The sequence below is a fragment of the Acipenser ruthenus genome, chromosome 47 (genome assembly GCF_902713425.1).
Source record: "Acipenser ruthenus chromosome 47, fAciRut3.2 maternal haplotype, whole genome shotgun sequence".
NCBI lineage: Eukaryota > Metazoa > Chordata > Actinopteri > Acipenseriformes > Acipenseridae > Acipenser > Acipenser ruthenus.
Genome location: NC_081235.1, coordinates 8,351,084 through 8,365,648, shown reverse-complemented (window position 1 = coordinate 8,365,648; position 14,565 = coordinate 8,351,084). Strand labels below are relative to the sequence as shown.

The window sequence follows — 14,565 nt, the reverse complement described above, 5'->3', positions numbered from 1 at the left end:
ATACCTAAAAATTACAAACCTGTTTTTTCCCTTATTTTTGGTTTTAAAGCTCCTTCTGGGTACAGTCTTCATTCGTGTGATTTATAATACGCGGTGTGTAGGGTTTTCTCGTATTGTTTGAGGGACGTCGTTTCGCCCAGTTTGAGCAGCTCAGATTCGCTTGGCAGTTCTCTTGCATGACTTGGCAGTGTAGTTAAAAACTCATTGTACATTGAAATCAAATGGTCCGTCCCTTATAAAAGTCCACCATAGCAAAAGCATAGCAAAGTGTAATAAAGCACAGTGGAAGCATGGTAAAGAAGCATTTTAAAGCCCAGAGAGGTAAATCATAATAAAAAAAAGACCACGGCAGACCATAGTAAACTATGATAAATGCATGGTATAACCATGGGGAGAACATGGGAAAACTGCAAAGTTACTGTGCAAATTCACCATAGAAGAGAGATGAATGCAGAACACATCTGCAAGCAAATGGATTAGACAACTTAACTCAGTAACACCACTTCAAAGCGTTTTTCTTCCAAACAAACAAAACATGCTGTGGAGTGACATGGCAACCCGGGATACTGCTGTTTAGCCAAGTCAGCTTTATTAGCTGACACGTTTTTGAAAAGCTTCTTTGGAAATATGTGTGTATCAGGGATCCCCTGTCTGCAGGGCTGGCTTTCATTTAGAGAAAGGGCACTGCAGCCACAGAGAAATCTGGTAGAGTGACGACTGTTTATTGGACCATAAATCCATATATCGCCTGATTGGGGTTCTAGGTGGTTTGCGAAAGAGCAGACTGAGACATTGTAATATAACACTTTGGTTATTCTAAAATAAATTAGGCATATTCATGAAAGCTGTCCTTACCAGTACTAGTCATGGATTTGGAACAAATATTGAACACAGTTCTTTTCAGGTCTGTTGCATTGACTCGCTGCCTGGGAATGACAGAGGAAATGTGTGATTTAGTTATTGCTTTTGTAATAAGGAGTCCAGATGGCTTAGGGTTGATGTTAAATGTTTGCCACATTTGCTGAATCGTAACAGATTGTCTGCCTTTGGAGTAGAGGGAGAGAACGACGGCACGGAGAGGGAGCGAGAGAAGAGAGAAAGATGGGGAGAGAGGCAAAGGGAGGGAGTGAGCTAGAGAGAGTGGAAGAGCGAGGGAGCTAAAGAGAGAGGAGAAAGAGAGAGACAGAGGGAGGGAGCGAAGGATAGAGAGAGGCTGAACACACGCTTTTTGTTAAGAGGGCATTTCAGGATAAGTGCTGCATCAGGGCCATACTGCACAGCTCACACACTCAGCTTCACAGTTTGCATTGCAGATGGCTTGTTGAAGTATTATTTTTTCTATTTGCCCCAAATCCTAATGTTAAGCCATTAGGGGTCACTTTAAGTTCAGTGCAAGAGATTTAAAGCTACGTGGTCATGACACTTAAAGAACAGTTTGAAGAAAACAACATGAGGAGGAAACCATTATATAGTAATGGGAGTCCTGCTACTGTCGCTAAGGGCGTTTTCTAGTCTCTAGTCGTGCGACTGTCTGGCTAACCAAGGGAGACTTGTCACCAGAGTTCTAACTGATCATGTCTCACAACCCTCTCCGGTTGTTGCAAGACTGAAGTATAAACCAGCCTTTATCCAGAAGAAACCATAGCAGAATCATCACAACATTACCAGCAATGGCAATGAAAAAACACTGCAAAGTAGGCCCGATACATTAGCACACTGGGTTACCAATGTGCACGCTGGTTCACCATTGTAACGTCATTGGCATAATAACAGGGTGTTGCCACTGTGCTACTGAAGGCTCTTGCTACTCTGGTGCTAGATTTGTGCTGGCATTGTTGTGTACTGCATTACCACTGAATTTAAGAGAACGGAAATAAAGAAACGCTGCTTTGACACTTCAGATCCATCTGGTCTTGGATTTCACAGCCAGAAGTGTCAGCCTCGGTCATGGGGAGGGGTTTATAAAGCTTGAAATTAGAATCTGCGCTGGTGGTTTGCCATGTTTTTTTTTTTTTTTAATCCATCCATGCTATATCCACACACGGTCCAATATGCACATGCTTATGCTGACTTTACTAGATTATGCTGACTTTACTAGCAGTGTCTGGGCAGTGTTACCCCATTACGCAGGGAGATACCCATGGTGCACTGAGCCAGTGAAGAGATCTCCTGGGGAGACAGCACTGGTGGCCCTCAGTCGAAATCCGAGGGAGAATTAAACCCCTCACATTCCAGTCTACAGTCCCCCCCCCCATACTATATAAAGCTCTGCATTTTAAAACTACTGTACAGCAGTTCTGAGTGCTTAAATGTATTCTTATTTTGTAAAGATAAATGTCAAAGGAAAGACGGAACTGTATGCTCATGCAGAGCTTTGCTGCATACAGTACGTTTAGCATTAGTCAACATCACACTTAAACTTAACCCGGTCTGGAGAAAGTCAATGCTGCTGAACATGCGTGCACTTGTCTGATTAGATTGTGCATATAAACAGCAAAACAAAGTAGAAACAAATGATCTGCATAAATTGGCTCAGGTGTTGAAAAGCATTGTGTAAAAAAAATGAATCATGGAGAATGCACAGACTTTGTCCTTTTACTAAGTTAATATTAACCAGATCTGCATTACGTGGACTGCACAGTGTGAGCCCAGGATAAGTATGGCAAACTCTAAAATTACTATGCAAATGTAAACATGCCTAACTGTTACATGAGCATTGTTAAATTAAAAAAAAAATTCATCTAAATTATACAGGGGGGGGAAGGAGAGGGAGAGACCACACAAAGAGTTTTGCTTCCTAGAATTCCCAACCACAATGAAAAATATGTCATTCCTGCCAGTCTGTCGAATGTCCGGATTCTGTTTTTTTTCCCGTTTCAAATCCAAACAGAACGGGAATTCGTAAGAAGCGGATAGATTACCCCGAAGCCCAATGAAAATAGTGCCACCCACTGCTGTGGGAAAGACGGTGATTAAAAGAAAAAAACATACTTTGTATTTCATATGTTTTATAGTAAGTTCCTTAAGACCACCTGAAGGAACTGAATCCAGCTTGTCAGACGTGTTGCTGGAATCATTGGACAGTCCCATGATCATGTGACTGATGCTGACACAGTGATTGGAAGATTGGAGTTCAACATGCAAGCAATCGGTGTGTCTCTCATTGGTCACGGTATTGAGCGACTCTGATTTATATTTGCTAAATAAACTGGGGCCATTCGAAGAACAATTAGATGTCAACGCTGAGTTGTTATACTTATTGTGCCAGTTCTCTAGTGTAACTTGGCCCTAATGAAAGGATCCTCAATGTCAAAGCAGGGGCGCTGAAATGTTCTGCGCTAGAATGATGGCACACAAGCCATTTCGACAGGTGTGTGGATAAACGTTTGTAAGCCTAGAGTTGTGCAGTACTTGTTGGAAATCCATTGTGTTTGTAATTATATCGCCTGCCAATGGTTCTTGCTGACACTTGGTGGCAATTATTGTCTCTGTCGGGTTCAACTCTACAGTGCAACAAGTTTCCAGGAACATGTCTTTGATTAATATTAAAGGAGGCACAAATTTGGAGTCCCAAGATGCAACTCTGGGGCAGTTTTCCAGGATAGAAATTTGCAAACAGGTGTAGCCAGTAAATTATTTACATTTTGCATAAATGACGCATTGACTTCGGTACAAAACTCACATCTGGACGAACGCTCAGTGAATAAACACACTTCCTAATTATTCCAAAAAATATACATAAAATCGAATTTTGATTCCTTTTAAACGTGGGCGTGCTCGGTCAAGCCTTGAATAAGACATGCTTGCCTACAATTGAAAACGTCTCTGCTGAATTGTATTGCCGATCCAAAGCAATTGTGGGTGGTTAAGCAGTTTTTATATAAATATATATTTGAATACGTCTGTGAAAATCTTCCAAAAATAACTTTTAAAGAACACGCCATTCGTGTCTGGTTTTCATATTGTGGTTTTGTGCAAGCAAGGACTTTGTTTTATTCTTTTATATGCAGTACCAGTAGAAGCTTTCAAGTCAGTTGTTGTTGTTATTTAATAGCTTTGCATTAGAACATTGATTTACCAGAAATGATGTTCAGTGGCAAGTTAGTGGCACACCACTGGTTCTGCACTAAGTGACAATGGCACCACAGTGCACGCATGCTCTGATTTTAATGGCATTACAAAAAATGACTTTCTCAGTGTCTTCTGTGTTGATGATTCATTTACATTCTTCTTTCACTGGGAAAGCGGTCTCGACTTGATCAAAGTGTGAAGGATCTCTTTCTAGTCTATTGAAGAGGAATGTGTGTGCGCTGAACGTGCATGCATTAGACATTAACTGGGCATGGCTGTGAATGACCTCATTACAGTGAGTCATGCACGCAAGGACATTTTATAGACAATTGAAAGATGGAATTTCAGCCAAAGACCTGTAGGTTTGGTGATTCCTTAAGTGGGAAATATATTCTGGTATAACTGTGTTAGTTTGCTTTTTTACAAATAGGCAATCTGTTATTGGTTTGCATCCTAGGGATGGAAATAAGATTCCTATTGCATAGCAGTTTCACCCATTCCAGGTTTTACTAGGAGCTCGATTAGCCACAGTGCATCGGTAACAAGCTCAGGTGTGTCTTATTAAACTCATAGCAAAACCAGGAATGGGTCTATCTGCTATGCAACAGGAGTCTTATTGCCATCCCTGGGTGTCCTGCAAAAGGGTTAAAAAAAATATTACCATCAAAAACTATTTCCTGGAACATGATTTCTTTTTTTATCTGGTTGGTTACAGGAAGCAAGGTGAAGTTACCTAAAGAAAATGAAATCGTAGGTTAGCAGTTTTTATTTTCCAGGACACCTCTTAATCGATGCTCTTTTATTTATATCTTGTACCATTTTGGTCGCGTTCTGTTTGAAGTCGTTGTACAACAAAGTGAAGTACGATGAAGTAGAAGTCAATGCACAAATGGATAGTGCATGTAAACATTTATACACTGCATACCTTGGATGACCCTGCATCCAAAACATCACCTGACACTTTATTTAACCACAATATCATCAGCTATTAGTTTGTGCAACACAGATGGGCTGACACAACCGACCTCACTGCTAAAGCTAAGCATCTTACCACTTGCGGTTACATTTGTCACTGACTGTTTCCCATCATAAACTTTCCTTATTGCGTTTGCATTGCATGACTTGATCACTTAAACATTTCCAGTCAGTACTTCATAGCCACCTCCCAAAGGGTATGATAACGTCTTGTGTGTGTCTTAAAACCCTGATTCCCAAACAACTCGAATTTGTTCAGATCTGCAGTATTGTCTTTATTCTTTGTATGCCGAATACAAATCTCAGAATCCTGTTCTGCCAGGTTGCCTGTATAAGGCTCTGGAGCCTTCGGCAGCTGACGAAGGCATTAGCTGAAGTGTTTGTTTGCTAGGTAAGGGAAAAGTGTAATCAAAATGGGATCAAAGAAAGTAATAACTGTTTAAGAAAAACGTGCAAAAGCATGAACCAGTGTACTTGTTAAAGGGCTCACAGTTAATTGTAATTGAAGACAAACAGCAGTCAAACATCTTTTTTCTTTGACTACATTTTTATTAATCAACCACACTGACGCAAGGACTGTTCTGAAAAGCAGGCGGTACCGAGAGCTTGAGGTTCTCACCTTGATTGGTTAACATGTGTGTCGGGCTCTCTCTTTGATAGGTTAACACGTGCGTCAGTCAGTGTGTGAGGAGGGGGGGGGGGGTGTCCATATGCCAGCTGGCAGCTGTGCGCTTTCTATATATCCCCAGAATCTATTCTGTATTATTAGGCACCAAGTAATTGGCCCTTGGATTTGAATGCTGCAGGAAGCTACAATTAGGAGATAAGGTCAACCGGAGCAATTATCAGCCTAGTAATTAGCATAATTAGTAAAGGGATTCACACTCACACAAACCCTCCTCCAGAAATGGAGCACAGCTTGGATCCAACACTTTGAGACGTGGGAAACTTTAGAAATCGTACAGTAATTATATGCTGTTAAACCCTTAGTGCCTGTTAGAGTGCACAGCTGCTGGGAGGAGTGGGGCAGGAAGCTGCAGGCTCCTCCACAACCTCTACTTGGGTTTAAGACACGCTGCAGTGCATTCTGGTAATTGTAGTCTTTTAAAGAAAGGCACAAGGTAAAAGGTAACAGATTGTGAGTTGTATGCCAGTAAAAAGGATAAGGAGGAAGTTTATTTATTACAAGATATTGTCTTGCGTGATTCAAATCAAGTGCAGGTGATGTTAGTTCAGTTCTGGTAGTTATCGGTCTGAATACATTTCCAGCAGCGTTTGTTAAAATATGTGTCCCAGCAGTAAAATACAAACATTTCGACTTGAAGTCTTTCTCAGTGTCCTAAATTGAGAAAGACTTCTAATCAAAACTCAGAACATTTTCTACTGAAGTTTCTTTTTCGTATTAAACTGTACAAGAATTTGGACAAAGAAAATAGACACCTCTGCTGTAACACTGGCATGAGAGTATAGGGCCAACACGGGCAGACATTAATTCAATGTGACAATACAGAAGCACCTTCCAACCAAGCACCTACTGTAACCCCCCCTCTATCGGAGTCTTCTGTCTTGCCTATCGTGACTGAAACTCAATTGCAACAGGTAGTGGCAGAATTTCCATTTGCAAATCAGATATGTAAGTGACACAAAAGTATGAGCTACACATGGCAGGTTATTTTTTTCCCCTGGAGTTGGGGGGTAACCACATTTCTGTGGCCATATGAAACAGATGGATTGACGAATGAAGGCTTGTGTGTAGCTGCTAGTTTATCTCAAGGCAGACCTGTAATTATGTATAGGATTTAATTGTACCAGCTGCAACCCCCCCCCCCCCCCCCCACCCCCCTCCTGTAAATGTGATTTGACAGCTGCGTGTAAACAGCAGCTCTTGTGTGAGGTATTAGGTGTGGAATCTTTCACAGAAACTTCAATATTCCGGTGCCCATCTCTGTGTTCACAAACACAGGAGCCCTGCTCAGAATTGGCAGCTAATTATTACTGTACAGTGGGCTAATTCTCACTGACAAAGCAGCTTCGCTTTTGGTAAGAAGATGTATCAAATCAGAGGCAGTGCCAACCACAAACTAAGGGAGAGAGAGAGAGAGGCACTGCTTTTTACAGCAGTAATTGGTATGTATTTGCAAGGAATTGTCAAATAATTACAGCATGTATTCTTAAATTGGTACTTTGTAGATAGTCCCTTAATCCTGCTAATGCACCTCAAATTTTGAGTGACAATTGTGCATTAGCCCTTTTAAAAATGCAGGTATGATTCATATACATTACATATGAATATATATATATATATATATATATATATATATATATAAAGAGCTCAAGAGAGACAACTTCCCAGTTTCGGTATGTTTAGCTTTGTCAAGGGAAAGTGTGTTTAAAATCAAACAGTGGAGGTACTTATAGGCTTTTGATGCCATGGTAACAACAATCACTTAATTCTATTTAAATCCTGGCGTTGAGTCTATTTATCTATTTATGTTCCTTTATATATTGTACATGATCTAATTTGATTTCTTCTAAAACTACAAATTGTACAGTAGCTCATCCATGTTATGTACATTTTTTTGTAAAACGTTGAACTATTGGTTCATTTCCTTTTTTGTTTCATATATTTGATAGGTGATTGTGTATTCTTTTATATAACAGGTGATTCTCTATTTGTTTATATATATATATATATATATATATATATATATATATATATATATATATATATATATCTATATATATATATATATAATGGATAGCAAACAGGCTCTGCTCATCCCCAGCCCTCTCTCTGACAGGTAAAGCCATATTATTTTTGTCTGCTCCTTTTGCAAAGTCAGTCAGAATATGGAGTGGCAGGTGGGTCGATGGCCCTGCTCGATATCACTGACTCCTCCACGCTGCACTTTGTGTAGCTGAGAGCCGACGCTGCTCTCTGCTGTTTAATAAGTATTGATCCCTCTCGCCGCTCTCTCAGTCTGTGTGGCCTGCGAGGCTGCAGTCTCTGGCTGACTCCCCTCTCTGCACACACACATCCCTGCCTGGGCAATGGATTCAGTATTTTGAAAACCGTAATAGTATTGCCATTATATGAACAACTGTGTGTCATGCAGGGCTGTGCGGTAATGACATCTTCCGTCATCGATGGCTGACTAAAAAATGTATGCCGAAATGTATCATTTAATGATCTCAGAAGTGGCAGATCCAAATGCCGCCACTTTTTAAAATTCTTATGAATCCAGCGTGAACGGTATTCAGATCGGTCACTGTATAGATTCTTAGAAATAAACATTAGGCTAGATTCTCAAGCCCGTTTACTGCAGATCATCAGTAGCATAGCTTTTATTTCTGAATGGGCAGAGAGAAAAAAAAAACACCATTACCTTCCAATTGTCAGGTAACCAGAAGTGAAGAGGGTATATTTTTCCAAAAACACCTTAGAATAATAATCTCACTAGGCCTGAGTATTTCTGGGCAGGTAGACAAGGCGCTGTATTTTTTGTAGCATCCTTTAGTAAAAAAAAAAAAAAAAAAAATACTATTTCCCGTCTGTACCTTTTCCGCATCTCTTCATAGTCTCGCTTTACTGTTATTTTGTTTTTGAAAAGGGAGCCTTGTCAGTTTAGAGCCTGCCTTGCAGCAGACGTCAGCCAGATGAAGGCTCTCTCATCGTTCCAGCCGTGTTGGTGTGTGCATTGTTTAGGAAGGACTTGGCAGGACTTAGTGTGTCAGCTCCTGGCACACACTTGGCAGCAAGGCTGCCCCCCCTGCCCCCTGCCTGCACTTGGGGAGAAGGAGCCAGCAATCCCGAGGATGTTATGTGTGCTGGAGGGGGGGCTGGACACTGGGAAAGGAGCCCAGGTTCAGGATGGGAGAGGAGGGGGTGGGGTTGATGTTCTTGGAGATGCTACTGCCTTTCATACCCAAAAACTGAAGTCAGCAGTCGAGTGTGTTATTGTTTCCTTGTTTCCGATGGTGCTCCCAGCGGCTTAACCCTGGCAGTCTTATTAAACAAGATTGAGGTCCTTTATTCTGCTCAGATTTGCTCACCACCTCGCTGAACACAGAGAGCCTCTGAAATGGAGCTTTGCAGGGTGTTACGTCTTTAAGCATTGAGCAATCGTGTATCTGTAAATGTTTGATATGTTCGAAGAGAAAACAGTTTGTTTCAGATGTTGTAATAAAGACTTTCGATATCTTCAAATGAAGAGTGTTTGACTGTGTTTCAGGAACTCAGATCGCTTCAAAAGCCTTGAAAGAATAAGTATGTGTGTTTAGACATTTATAACGGTTATACTTTGTTCTAACAAGCACACTGCTGGTGACTGCTGCATTTCGCAATGTTCAATCAAAACGAGACCCCACATGCATTCTGTAATACGTTTTCTCATCATTGAAACATTGAGATTAAATGCTTTTTTTCAAAGGTAGTTGCTTGGAAGTCTAACTGCAAGTTGTTTGGTGATTGACTGCATTTCCTTATTCCAGAATTGCCATATGACCATTAACTCTGGGCTCCACCTATACTGTATATTATAAATAAAGCAGTTAAACAGATTTGAAAGGTCACCACTGTGTGACGTTTTCTGGAATCAGGAAGCGCAGACCTTGGACTGACAATCGAATTATCTGAGCAATCTCAAAACGAGGTGGATATATTTAGAGATAAAAACATTTTATCAAAGTGAGAAGTGAGAAACGTGTTTGGTTAAGCTAGAGCCGTTTTGGATTTCGGTAAAACTAGGCTTGTTTATCAGCAACGGGTTTAGTAGTGAAAGTGCTGGCTCTTCAAAGGTTTCTGTTTTTTTCTTCTGTTGTTGTTTAGTTGTTACTCACTTAATTCCTCAGCTACTCCAGAGGAATTACTTTCACGTTAGGTCATCTCAGAGCAACTTTCTCTGCCAGCTAGCTGGCTTTTTCTTTCTTTTTTCATTCTGAAGGAGGTGTCTTGGCACATGTCCGTGTTGGAGCGACGGAGGGCCAACAGAGAGAGAGAGAGAGAGAGTGAGAGAGAGAGAGAGAAGGGGAGAGAGAGAGAGAGAGAGAGAGAGAGAGAGAAGGAGAGAGAGAGAGAGCAATCTAAAATGGCTGCCAGCTGTACTCTTTTTCTCCTTCGTACATGAAATGTCTGCCAAGAAAGTTCCCTGCCGCTTTGCATACTGAAGCCAAAAAAGCTTAGCTTAAAAAGAAAACAGAAAAATATTTACAGTAACTCGGGTGAGGGGGGGGTGATTTGCTCAAGAAAAATAAAAACCGCACACTTGTGCAGCTCTGTGAGAGAGCAGCTATTAAGCATTTATAGTATTGATTCACAAAGGCAGATACACCACTGTACACACTCTGCAGTTTACAAACCAGGTTATTTCATTTACTTAGCAACGTGATCCGATTACATGGTGAATTTCAACTGAGATTAAAAAAAAAAAAATGCCATCACAAAGAAAAAAAATATATTTTCTCTTTCCTGCTTTAGAAGAAAAAAAAAAGATGATTGGGATCAAGGAGTAGTGCACAAAATGGATGCCACCCCCGTCCATAAATGTAAAATGGCTGACAGTGACCGCCCCTGTTTGACGTCATCAAACGGCGAGTTTTTTTTCTCTTTTTATAGAGAGCTTCTCTAAAAAAAACCCAAAAAAACAGATCTATGTATATATATATATGTTACAAATTAATTAACGTGCAATCGTTTTATTTTCTGTCTTTCTTTTTTATCTTTGAAAAGCAAGGCACGAAAGGTTATCTTAAGAAAGTCGGTTGTGCGTGGTGCTGTTCCACGTCCCTCCTGCTTCTCTCTGTGTCTCTTTCACTCCCTGGATTTGCTCCGATTCTTTCTCTGCACAGTCAAGTTGTGAAGCTGAAGGCCAGGGGATTTTACATCTACAGAAAAAAAAAAAAGTTGGAATTTTTCCCTTGTCTGTGACTGCCAGTGCCGTTGTTGGGCAGCAGCTAAAATTAAAACTACAGACACAACTTTTGGAACAAAAATCATACCCACTGTAACACGCTACTGAAGATAGAGAACAATCAGCATGCAGAGACCGCTCGCACTTAACCCTTTGCCATCCCTTTACCAAAAAGAGACTAAAATGAAGCAGACGAGGCTGGTGCCTTCATCAGTGTAGACCCTGCCGCTAGCATCCCAACACAATTCTTACACTTTTAACCAGAACAGGGGTGTCATGGGAACGTGCACATGTGTTAAATATGAGACATAAATTGTATATGATTGTAACAATTTGAAAGGACTATGCTTGGTCATTTTAAATTCTTACATGGAAAAATAATATACACTGCCATGTGCCATACCATATGCTGTACATTTAAAAAAAGAGACTCATTTCAGTCTTCATCCACAATGCAATTTTATTTTGCTGTCTGTTCTTCAGTTGTGTTTTCTGTGCACACTTCTGGTAACATTTTCACATTTAATGAATTTAATCCAGTTTTGGTGTGCTGCTGTATCAGGACCACATTCTGTTAGGGTTTCTCCATTGAAATAATCTGGGATTATAATTAAATATGTTAATCTGATACTGCAGATTACACATGATTAATCTTTCTTGTAAATGGTTGTGAAACTGTACATATTTTCAATAAAAAAAAAGTACACTTGATTTTTATTTTACCTTTTCATTCAAGTTTTTACATGTAACACTTAATGCACATTTTTTGTCGAATTTCCAAATGGCTGTTTTACGTACGACTGTGTATTTCAGTACACCTGATTGCAGTTTGGATATGATCTTTTATATAATATATTATTTTCTCATGCTCTTCATATGTGTGTACTGTTCTCTTGTGTGAATCACTTTTGTTGTTTTGCATATTGCACCAAAGTCCATAGATAAGTGTAGCACTGAAGCGGGTGCGACGCCAATATGCTTCCCCACCTTCCCCAATCAGACTTGAGAAGTCTTTTCAGAAACAGTTTAGCACAGTTAGCGCGACACCAATATGCTTCCCCACCTTCCCCAATCAGACTTGAGAAGTCTTTTCAGAAAGAGTTTAGCAGAGTTAGCGCGACACCAATATGCTTCCCCACCTTCCCCAATCAGACTTGAGAAATCTTTTCAGAAACAGCTGAGCACAGTTAGCAGGACAGATCTAAGCAGACTCACCAATAGAGAATCACACATAGGCGTATGGCAAGACCTTTAGTACAGTGTGTTTAAAGGTTTATTTTTGGTCACCCTGACCCTATGTTGGGAGTTCTGCCTTTTTCATCCTGCGGCTCCCTTCGTCGTGAGCCAAAGACTGGGGGCCATTGTCAGGGAGGCCTGCGCTCGGCCAAGGGGAGAGAGAGATCAGATTAACAGCAACAACAAGCAGCTCAAAGAATATCACAGGAGGCTATTTTAGTCCTCGACTGGCCTGTTTATTGAAGCTGGTCTGCAGCCTTGCCTTTCTGCTGACACTTTCACAGCTGTCTATTTTTAACTATTTTGAAAGACGTGCTGCCTGTGTTTTTACCAGCACTGGCTGGCGAGGTCAAAACCTCCTTTAAGAAACACTGATCTTTCCAGAACTAGCTCAAGGAGCACAGTCCTCCTGTACAGTACAGTGTACAGTTGAGGTAATGTTGCAAAGTTACTTTTCCTTAAGTGGGTAAAGACCCAGGTTTTATTAACACTATCTATACTTTCCAGTTTCTTCTGCTACAGATGTTTTGGTTCTCTGCTTGTATTTTGGAATACACTGTAGATGAGGAATTGTTTCCCTGTTCAGTACCTAATAGCTTTGTATTGTAGCCCAAACTCACTCCAGCGATCTGCAATCGGACCATGTGACCATGTGCAATGGTACCAGGATGCAGCAGTTTTTCTATTACGTAGTATTTTAAATATTTGCATATCCCAAAATGAACATTAAAAAAAACAAGAACCAGGCCTACTGCAAGTTAGCCGTTTTGGACACCACAGTGCCTGTATGTCTTTTCGGTTTTATATTGTGACTATAATTTCTTAGTCACTTTAACCCTTTCAGTCCTGAATTATTTTTTATCAAGCTGAAAAAAGGAATTCCCGTATTGAGCATACATGAGAACATGACAAACAATTATATATATATATATACATATACATTTTTGACATTTATTTCTACACAACCTCAGACTGGGAGCTCGGAGTCCCGTGAGGTTCCAGCGTGATTTCCAATGGCGTGTGTCAACATCTTGACGCTAAGGGGTCCTGCCAGGACTGAAAGGGTTAAAGGAAGTCCAGCTTATTAAATACCACACTGAAAAACAAACAACACTGTGCACGCACGTTGCTATTTGAGATCAGTTTACTGGTGCGCAGGGCTGAGTGGAGTTATATGCCCTCGCTCTGTATGCAGTGTTGAAAGAGTTATGGGTAACTCAGTATCGTGCTGACCAACAGGTGTCAGATCTGCTCTGTGGTGGGTGTTTGCAGTGCACAGCAACAGTGATGGTAGCAGTGCTTTCCATAGGAGAGAGTGTGCATGCGGAGTGGCTGCACAACACTGAGTGTGGGGTTCAATGCTCCTGCAGCAACTATGGTCAAAGCAACCCCACAAATATCTTTTAAGTAAGTTAGAATAACCAGGGATGCCAATTTTTTTCCATTAACCAAAAAAAAATAGCATTTTTCTGTGATTTGAAATGCCTCCCCAACAACAATTTACTGTAGGTAGCAATCAGTTTCAGTAACAATGAACACAAGAGTGGATGTGTTGATACACTTGCACACCAGCAGGCAGTGAAGTCCTGAGCACCGGAAGCAGTCCTATTCCATGTGGTTATGCTAATGGAAAGTTAATGGTATGAACAAGCTGGTAATCCATTGCCGGGCCCCGGGCTCCTATATGACGAGGACCGCTGCGTAACGTTTGTATCAAATCCATTGGGATGCCCTTGCTGTTAATCCGTTAGTTAGCTCTGCTCAGGACTTGTGTAAGTTTTGCTTCCACACTAAACTAGAAGACGTCAAGGGGCTTTGCGTTTGCACAGCTTGAGCAGCTGTGTGCGTGTGTTTATATAAGAGATCGTCGGTCCACGGATCCGTCTTGGAAATGTGCTTTCTACTCCAAGGTCAGGGCTTGCATTTTGCCAGAGGAATGTGTGTCGGAGTAGCGTGGGATTTTTGGCCGACACTTTATTTCATGACATGGACAGTTTGTTTATCTGCGTAGAGCATTGTATGTTCGTACCCATTGATTAATCACATCATTATTCTCAAAGTGCCCGTTGTGTAGGTCAGGGGAGAGTTATTGATATGTATCTTGTGAATGATATTGTGAAATGCCTATAATGCACGCTATAATACACTTTGACACGTATCATAATGGCAGCTTTACCAGTGCTCTTGTGGTTGATGCCACAGAACCCCTTGGTGGAATTATACTCTTCGCTGTCGTCTTTATTATACCGTGTATTTTAAGATTTTGATATAGATTTCTTTATTAGACGGCCTTGCAGCAGGGAGATGCAGCTTTTATATGGTCAGAACACTGCAAAATAGCGCAGCAAAAGACAGCCTGTTTATACAGTGCTCA

At 40.9% G+C, this 14,565-nt stretch overlaps 1 protein-coding gene across 5 annotated transcripts in view; it reads left to right on the top strand.

The window, feature by feature from the left end:
* Window positions 1-14,565, top strand: part of LOC117401466 (nuclear factor 1 C-type) — a 95,774-nt gene that overhangs the window by 44,085 nt on the left and 37,124 nt on the right. The window lies entirely within an intron of this gene.